Source organism: Corapipo altera, unplaced genomic scaffold, assembly GCF_003945725.1.
Source record: "Corapipo altera isolate COAL_440 unplaced genomic scaffold, ASM394572v1 67, whole genome shotgun sequence".
Classification (NCBI taxonomy): Eukaryota; Metazoa; Chordata; class Aves; order Passeriformes; family Pipridae; genus Corapipo; species Corapipo altera.
In genome coordinates this window covers 2,738,196-2,747,207 of record NW_020884906.1, presented here as the reverse complement: position 1 = coordinate 2,747,207, position 9,012 = coordinate 2,738,196, and the positions used below count along the sequence as shown (strand labels likewise).

The 9,012-nt window shown below is 46.1% G+C and overlaps 1 protein-coding gene across 2 annotated transcripts in view; it reads left to right on the top strand.

Annotated features, from left to right (window-relative positions):
• Positions 1-1,432: 1,432 nt before the first annotated feature.
• ULK1 (unc-51 like autophagy activating kinase 1) overlaps positions 1,433-9,012 on the top strand; it is a 94,728-nt gene continuing 87,148 nt past the window's right edge. For both annotated transcript variants that reach the window (XM_027652419.1, XM_027652418.1), the window contains exon 1: positions 1,433-1,698. The gene's annotated coding sequence lies outside the window, so the exon portion shown is untranslated. The remainder of the gene's footprint in view (positions 1,699-9,012) is intronic.

Genomic DNA, 9,012 nt, shown 5'->3' with positions numbered 1-9,012 from the left:
GAACGTCATCCTTCCTAACTGCTCTTAATTTCCTGAGCATGTAGAAGCAAAGGGTTCAGTGTTTTACAGCAGTTATCTGCTTTCACCCTCCCTTTTATCACTGCTGTGTTCATCTTCCTTTTTCCTTGTCTGCTGCCATGAAGTTCTCCCTTCCCACTGGGAAAACACACAGGTTGAGCTGGAGTTGGTAGTCTCTTAGTAAAGAAGATCCTGGAGCTCTGCAGGCACCAGTGATTAGAGCTTCTGGTGTCTCTGTATGGATGACCACCACCCATCAGAGGGCAGCATGACCTCAGCCAGGGTCACGCTTGGTCAACCTCCAATAGTCTGACCTGGGAATATGCAGCTGAGAGAGAGCAGGCGTGGAATGACCTGGGAACATCTGTGGAAGGGAGATTTGTGTGATGGGATTTGACAGGTGTCTGTGGTGCTACTTTAAAATATCTGTCCAGATGTGTCTGCTGGGCAGCAGCAGAGTTCCCAGGTGAGGAGACCATGAGGACAAGTGGGGCAATTTGGCTGGAACTCTGGATGTTCAAGTGTGTTTTTATCCTGTGGTACCCTTGCAAACAAGTGAATTCCTGCTTTTCCCAGCCCTGTGCCTCAGAGGGGTGCAGATGTTTGACTTCTCACAGAGGAGAGAGTATTTCCAGCACTCAGCAAAAGGGGGCATGGCACTCCCATGCCCAGTCTCCCTCATATTCTCCTTTCTGTCACAGGGGGATATAAGAGGGGGACCATGAGCTCCTGTCACATGAGTGCAGTTTGCAGTAGGTCTTATCCAAAATCAGGACATGGATCCTATTCTAGTCTCATTAGAAACAATGCCTTGTGTAGGCTGCTGAGTCTTCTACTGGAAGAGAGGGAGCAGCTCATTAGGAATGCACTTCCTTCATCTCTGTTGGCTCTGGAAGGCTTTCATAGTCATGTACAATCAGGACAAACAAGAGAGATCAGAAACCCTCTAAGCAAAAGCCATGCTTGGGCGAGCAGAGCTTTGCAGGGCCCATGCTAATCCTGCTTTACAGAGCATGTATCAGACACTTGGCACCTCCTGCATTTATAGGGATGAAGGAAGTAATTTCCTTATTGGCCTCCATCTCCTTCAGGGCTATGGATGGGCCTTAGCTCTCAAAGCTCTTCTCCCTGTGAGCCTGCCGGGGGAGCAAGCTCATGGCTGCCCTCGGGAGCCTGTCTAAATAGTTCTGGCAGGATGATGTAGAGGAGCCTGGCTGTTATTCTTACCCCTTGGGTCACTCGAGGTAGCAGTGACGTAATGGAAGAACTTTGCTCCGTGTTCTCTGTCGCGGCAGCTCGTCTGTCGGCTGCCCCGCTGAGATCTGCACCAGAGCTGGTGTTGTGTTTGTCGTGCAGAGGGGGACGGCCCCGGTGCTGCTCCACTGGCAGAGGCTGTTTCTCATTAGGAAAGTGAAACATGTTCCTCTGGGCGCTGCCAAAGGCGATCTGTTCATTTGCTGTTGTCCACCCCGCTGGGAGCCAGTGCAGGTGTCCTCACCTCCCGCGTTACCGTGAGCGCAGGGCTTTGTGCTTTGCCCTGCTCTACCAGTCCCTTTGGCATGGGCAGGATGAAGTGGCTATAGCTGTGTGAGCTGGCATCTCTGCAGATCCTGAGCAAAGCCACTCAGGGGTACTGTCTCTCCTTGCATGAGTATCTGAAGACTGGTACGGGCCAACTTGGTAAGTGCTTGCCAGGAGATGTTGATCCTTCAGCAATTCCTGTCTTCTTGGGTCCCACCAGGAGGCTGCCAAGAGAAATGGTCTTGACAAATACCTGAAGGGGCTGCTTTACCAGCTCAGAAGAAGTATCCCAAAGCACGGGAAGCGCTCTAATGCCATCCTGAGCCTTGCAAACACAATTGAGGCGTTGAGTTTTAATCTGACCCTGCTCCCTACGTGCTTGCCCGTGTCTCTATGGGTGAGCAAACAAACACCAGCCAGCAGGCTCTGCTGACAGGCAGAGCTGTGTGTGTTCCTGCCCATGCTATCTCAGGTTTATTTGGGCTGGGCTGGGCTGGGCAGGTGTGCCCAGGGGAGCTCTGGGGCTGTACCTGTGCAGCAGATAGCAGAGAGAAAGTGCCCTATTGTTCTCAGCCTGGAGTCAGGGCTCTCACCTCGCTTGAACCCAGCTCTGGACTGTGTTGGCAGAGATGGATGTGAAGAGCTCTGGTAAATGTGAAGCAATAATTCAAACACGTATCTGTGAATATCCATCCTAGCACCGAACTTCTGAAGATGGGTATTTTGGGTGGCTCTTCCCAGCACTGCAGAAGAGCAGCTCGTGCTGCTGCTGTGTCTGGCTGAGCCCATCGTTACAGGCAGAGCAGCAGAGACAGTGCTGCTATTGGATTTTCTCCTTCACTTCTTGCCTTTTGAAGCCATGATTGCAGGGCAGATTTAATTTGGCTTTTTTCATGCCAGAACAAATGCCTAGGTGCAGTATTTACCATTATTTAGTACTTAGCAAAACATGCTGGATTAAGGCAGTGAGAGAAACATTACAAGTTAATGGTAATCTTGCCTTTTATATTGATTACAAGTTATGTCACTAGGGACTCATATTCCAAACAGGAGACAAGCAGCCCCTTGTGATCTCTGGTGAAATCCAGTGCCAGAAGGGAGACAGGAGCAGCAGCCAGCTGGGGAGACAGTGCCCTTACAAGTGCTCTGCAGCTTGTCCCTGTGCAAGTACAGGTCCCTGCTCAATAACCTCTGTGGTGGGTGTTTGACTCCAGGCCTGTCTTCTGAATCCTTTCCTCTGTGCTCCCAAGCTTTGCTTCTTGGGCTGGGAGCCAGGGAATCAGGCTTATCAACCACCAGACTGTTTGTTTTTCCAGCGGGTGTGTAAATTGTGCCGTTGTTATCAGTGAAACCAGGTCCGCTCACGGCCTTCTGGGCTGCGGGCAGTGCAGGGCTCTGATCTCCTGCTCCTGTGCTTTTTTAGTTGTGGGGGAGTTGCATGAGTTTCCACAGCATCAAACATGAGGTGATCACTGCTGTGGCCCTACCACAGCAGCACTGTGTGTTTGGATTTGTAGCAGATGTGTAAGTGGTGGGGCACACAACTGCAGGGTCATGCAGCCAGGGCTGCTGAGCTTTCCAGTGGTCCTGCCCTTACTCTGAAATAAGGACAGGAAAATGCTGTTGTTTTGAAGAATGCTGTTTGCCTGGTTAAAGGTGTGCTGTGGTCAAGTGGGATGTAACAATGCTGGAGCAGTTTCAAAGAAGGTCCAGGTCTGGACCACTGGGATTTTTGCTCAGATTTGGAGCAAAAGATCTGTATCTTTTGGTGGTTGGTTCAGTTCTGCTCACAGTCCCATAAACAGAGGGTTTACCCGTGGGAGACTCTGCCCTGTGCTGCTCTTCATGATCAAAAATCATCCTTGATCTACACCCTGATAAGATTCCAGGAACCAACTCGTCCTGCCTTGATAAAACTACCTGTTCCGGTGCTCCAGCCCTGCACACCTGGGCACAGCCCTGGAGCAGCCTCTGCCTCTCCTGTGTGCTGGATTTGGCTCATACCCAGCTCTGTCCCTGTTGCTTCTCCCATCCTAGCAAAACCAAACGCAATTTGCTCGTGTGTGTGCTGCAAGAGCCCTGCCAGGAACAAAGAGAAGTCCAAATATTTGTATTGGGTTGTTACTCTTTCCATTCAAGCAGTAAATGATAAACTTCAGCAGAGTCTTTTGGTGCCCAGTGTGGGATTTCCACTGTACTGGCTCCAGCTTCACAAACTCACCGAGATGAAACACCTACAATTAACAGCTGGGTTTTAACTTGAGGGGAAATGACTGAGAGCGATTGAAACATAGCCTTAAAAAACAAACAAACAAAAAACCTGAGACAAATCATCAGACCGTCCCTGTGTCAAATGAGAAGTATCTGGGCTTTCTGTGCAGGTTCATGCAGAACAGCATTTTCACTCTGAGCTCTGGAGCTCTGCTAGTGATTTCTGTCCCAGTGCCTGGGACACAAGCTGTCAGTCTGCACGTAAATATTTCAGAGCTGCCTTCCTTTGGAAAGTTCCAAGCTTAAAGCCATGTGGAGGCCTGACTTTCTTTGGGACTGAAGCATTTGGGAAGCTGCTGTGCTTTGCTGCTTGGTAAACCCACAAACAGAGTGGTGAGACAGCCCCAGGTGTGAGCTAGCTCAGGAAACAAGATAGTTTGGTATCACTGAGCCTGTTCAAAGATCAGGGTAAAGGAAGGAAAGGCATAAACCAGCCTTCTGGGATTCCATGCCAAGATCAGTAGCAAAGCATTACAAGGAATGCAACCATCCAATGCTCTGGCTACAGCAGTGTTCTGTAGGTTAAAATCTGTCCTAACACACAAGGACAAGGTAAGCAGCACTCAGGGCAATGACTGAGATTTGCCCCCCTGCTCTATCATACTAAATAGATGTTGTACAAGGTAATCATGAGTTGAATGTCTGCAGTTCAAAAAAACCAGTCCCAAGGAAACCCACACTGCTCTGTCTGTGGGGTCTGCTTGGCTCTGTGCAGCTGGGGATGTTGGTTCAGGAGCAGGATCCATGGTGGAGGAAAAAATAGCAGATGTTTCTGCCCTGGGGCTCAGTTCAGAGCAATAGGTATGATGTGCTGATGGCACTTTGGCTATAAAATAAACTGGGAATATCTCTGGGATTTTTTTTTTTTTTGGTAGGATATGCAAGATGTTTTCATCAATTCTTGCAAAAAAAATGATCCAATCTGTGCCAAGGCTTAAGCTCCAACTAGATAGACTTTCTCAGTAGCATAGGCCTGGAGATCTCAATGGGCTCTTTGTGAATTCTGCCTTTTTTCTTCTTTCCCCCATCCCCCTTGGTCTTTTTGTCTGTATTACTTGAGATCTTCCATAATTCCCAGAAAGTCACAGCCTTTCCTGGGATCAGTCTGGAGTGGATAACTACCTGTGCTTGACAAATTCTGATTGCTTTCTCAAGTTAATTTGATATTCCCTATTAGTCCCACCATGAGTTTTCTGAGTCAGAAGTTTCTTATAGGAATTCATTAGCCCTGAAACTTAAAGGATTGACTCTTCAGGCTTAAATACTGCCTATAATTACCTTCCCTTTGTGCTGTACTTTGGTTGATATCTCTAGTGTTTCATTTTACACAGCAGACAGTACTAATATTATAACATCAAGTTAAATCACATCTACTTTGGGTAACTGAAAAGCTATTAAAAATGTCAAGAGCTTCAGAAAAAAAAAAACTAATGTCAGAGGTGGAACTCTTTCTGGCTTCCTTTTTTGTCCTATTCATCACACACAGCAGAGACAAGAGGCACTGTCTGAGTCTGCTTCAGCTGCTCTCTGTATTTCCAGAAAGGATGCATTTTGGCAGCCTCTTTAAGCTCCCTCCTTCTTACTTAGGTCACTTCTGAGATCACTCAGGAGCTGAGGAACCTCCCAGTAGCCTGCTTCTCTAAGGGCTCTGTCCTGTTTTGCTTCTGGACTCAGGCTGACACTTGACAGTCATGCCTATTAGGGTTGTAATAATGTATGTATAAAAATGTATATATTCCAGGCAGAGAGTAGAAGGTGGGTAGGCACTATATTGTCCACATTAGAAATGCTTAAATTCAATTTATTAGCATAGCCTGACCCTAACCTTCACTGAGTGACACCTTTGAGCAGTGGGTAGCAAAGGGCTAAATCCTTTACTGCCCTTAGCACTGGCAGCTGGTAGAGGTCAAGGACACAAGGAGATAACTCTGCTAAATGTATTTCTTTTTCAAGATAAATGAAATACAGGTCTAAAACAAACCCTGTGCCAAGGCTATGTATGCATCATTGTCTATTTAAAAACAGTTGATTGATAACAGTTCTTGCAGTCAGCACAGGGGGTTCTGTTGGAAATTTTCTGGAAAATACATGTACACAGCAAACCTGTTACAGTGAAGTGTATGATAAGAGGATTTACTCTTCAGTGAAGTTAGAGGGCAAACAGCAAAGAGGCCTTGATTTTTCTGGATAACAAGGAGAAGGAAAAAAACCCCAGATGTTATGTAAGGTAGCAAGGTATAAGCTGGTCACTTTGTGTAGTTGCAGAATAGGTTTAATGCTGCCTTTATTCGTCGCTCATTGTGAATCTGGAACATTTTCATTACTCATGTTCTCCTGAAATTTTTCATCTCCCCTCCCCTGCTAGAGGCAATTAAGGCAGGAATTCTGGCAGCCTTTTTCTGCCAGCCCAGTGGTTCTTCATTCCCACTTGCAACTTGTGGTGCTCCAGTGAGGGGGCACTTGTGTTGGAACAGCCCAACACTGGCAGGGCTGCCCTTAACAGCTCCAGGGCTCTGCTAGAGAAAAGCCACGAGTGGCAGGCTGGAATCTGGAACATGGTGTGCTGCTCAGGAGCTGCCAGCAGGGATGCTGGGTAACTCACTGCTGGGATGACCAGTGATGCCTCCACCTTGCCCAAGCCAGGCTGATGGCCAGGGACAGGCAGGATATTTCCTGTGTGAGGCAGAGCATGTGCCTCCTGGATCACAAGGGAACTGGCTGAACGATTACACGGAGGACACTTGATCCCCCATGTAACAGCAGACCCTCTGTGATTCAGATAAGAACACACTCATGTTGTCAAAATGGTGTAATTTGCTCCAGGGCCTGTTTGTGCATGGTCTTTCTAACTGAATCCAACCACAAGAATTTCTCTGATCAAATTAGACAGGTTGGTTGGCTGTGGGTGGGTCTGTGGGTGGCAGTTCTCATCCTCAGTGACAGTGCTGACTTGCAGTGCCTGATAATGTTTGTATTTTCATTGTTCCTGGCATATTTTTCTTATATACATATATATATATATATATATTTATTTAAGTGGGGTATCCTCTTCAGGTATGGGGCACCTTCCCCTGAAGCTCTCTGTCAGAAAAACTAAACCTACCATCCTCAAAGACCTGCTCCTCTCAGCTCTCTGTCACCTGGGATGATCAGAAGGAATGTGCAGGCATGGGAGGGAATGAGTGTGCATCTTGCTATGGCTGCTGCTGCTCAGGTCCAATGGCTTTTTCTTGTGTCAGAGTCACAGGGACAGCTCTTCTGTGCCTTACACAGCACACTGTGCTCACTCAGGTATCAGCAGGTTTCTTTTTTATCATGGCCTCAATTTCATGTCCTGTGACACATTAAATGGATGTCACAATGATTACACATGTCTTTCAAGCTGATTCTCCTCCTAAGCATGTTGGCTGGCATTACCCAGCTCCTCTCCTGGTGCGAGTCAATGTAATTAGAATTGTTTCATCTGGCTGAGTGAGGCTCCAGGCTCCTATAAGGGTGTTACAGTAAATTGAGAATGGTTGAGTAAGGTCTTAAAACACACAGCCTGAGGATGATAAAGGGCTTGCAGTTTTTCATGAAAAAAGATTTAGACTTTAAAAGATTAAGACTGTTGATAGAAAAATCTGATTCTCAGTGTAAACCCTGAGATCTGAAGGAAGTTGTGCCAAGCACAAATCCTAGACTTATAAACCACAGGATGTCATTAAAAATAAACAAGTTTTCTTAAAACAAATAGTTCCAGTGTTCCTCTCTTTCCCCTAGCTGCCATTTAAACTCTATTCTTCTACTGGCTTTTCTCCTCTTTATCCATCATATATAGCTTCTGAAGGAGAAAATCTTGAGCATACAATCAGTATTGTTGGCATGATACGATATGTTATTTAAACCAAACTGATTGTGATGTTTTGAAGGCAAAAATGTATTTCATTGCTCCCTAGACTTAGTTCTATAGTATTATATCTCCAAGAGAACTCAAATAGGCCATTAGGATCCCAGAGATGAGAAGAGTCAGGCTGAGAATGAATGCCAAATTAAAAATAAAAGGGCATTTTCTATCCTCTGTAAGTCCCAAGTGGACAAACTTTCCAGTGCCAATTCCTCTGTGTTCCTCTGGAATTTACACATCTGACCAGCAGAATCCCAGACCTTCCTGTGGCCTCTGTTACTGCAGTCGATCACTGGCCCCACAATATTTAATGTATTTCATCCTCTCTACTCTGCAATTCCACCCCCCCTGTTTTAGAGGGAACAGAGAGGTCTGTCTGCATGACTTAATTTACCACCATGATTATGTTGTTGCTGATGCAGAGGTACCCAGAGCTCCCCAGGAAATTCATCACAAAGCAAGGAGCACGAATGCATCCAGGACTTTGGATATCTGTGTGCAGCCCCCCTTTCCGTGCCCTGTCCATGGGGCAAGGCACTTTTTTACACTGTTAAGCAAGTGCATAACCTTTTGGCTGAAGGGAAGGCAGACAGCCTTGTCTCCTGTATTTTATCTTGTGGTTCATTTATGGCTACATTCTGGTTTCCATGTATTTGTATTTTGTTTATTTGCACTAGAATGGAAAGGAACTGCAATTAAATACAAGCTGGTATTAATAGCTTGTTGCATGTGGTTATGCTTTCTGTAACTGGATTATACTAATGTTGCTATTCAAGCCTCAAAGCTGCAAAAAGTGTCCCATCCTAATTACATAACCCCAGCTGAGGTCCCTTGGTAATAAGTGAATGCATAAACCCCTTCCTGATGAGTTTCTCACGAGTCAGAAAGAGGATGTTGGTATCCTGCTTATTATGCCATGTTAATTTTAAAAGGCTCTTGTCAACCAATAACCCAATAACTTTTCTTCCCTCTGGGTTTTGTCAGGTTAATCCATGAGTCATGGAATATTTGACTACGAATTCATGAGTCATGGGAAAGCACCACAGCCCTCACAGTTCTGGATGATCTTGCTGTCTGGTACTGCCAGGTCAAGTGTCTTCCCAATGCCTGGATGTGCATCACAAATGCATCCTGCAACATTTTATAGTGTCAATAAAACCAAAATCCTCTACTGGGAAATATTAATGTTAATCTGACTTATTAGCAGAACAATTCTCTGGGGAGCGCATTAGCGATGGACAGAGGATTCATAAGCCAGGGTCATCCTTTTTCCTCTTGCCTTAATTCAGATATTTGTTTTTATTAGTGAATGTGCC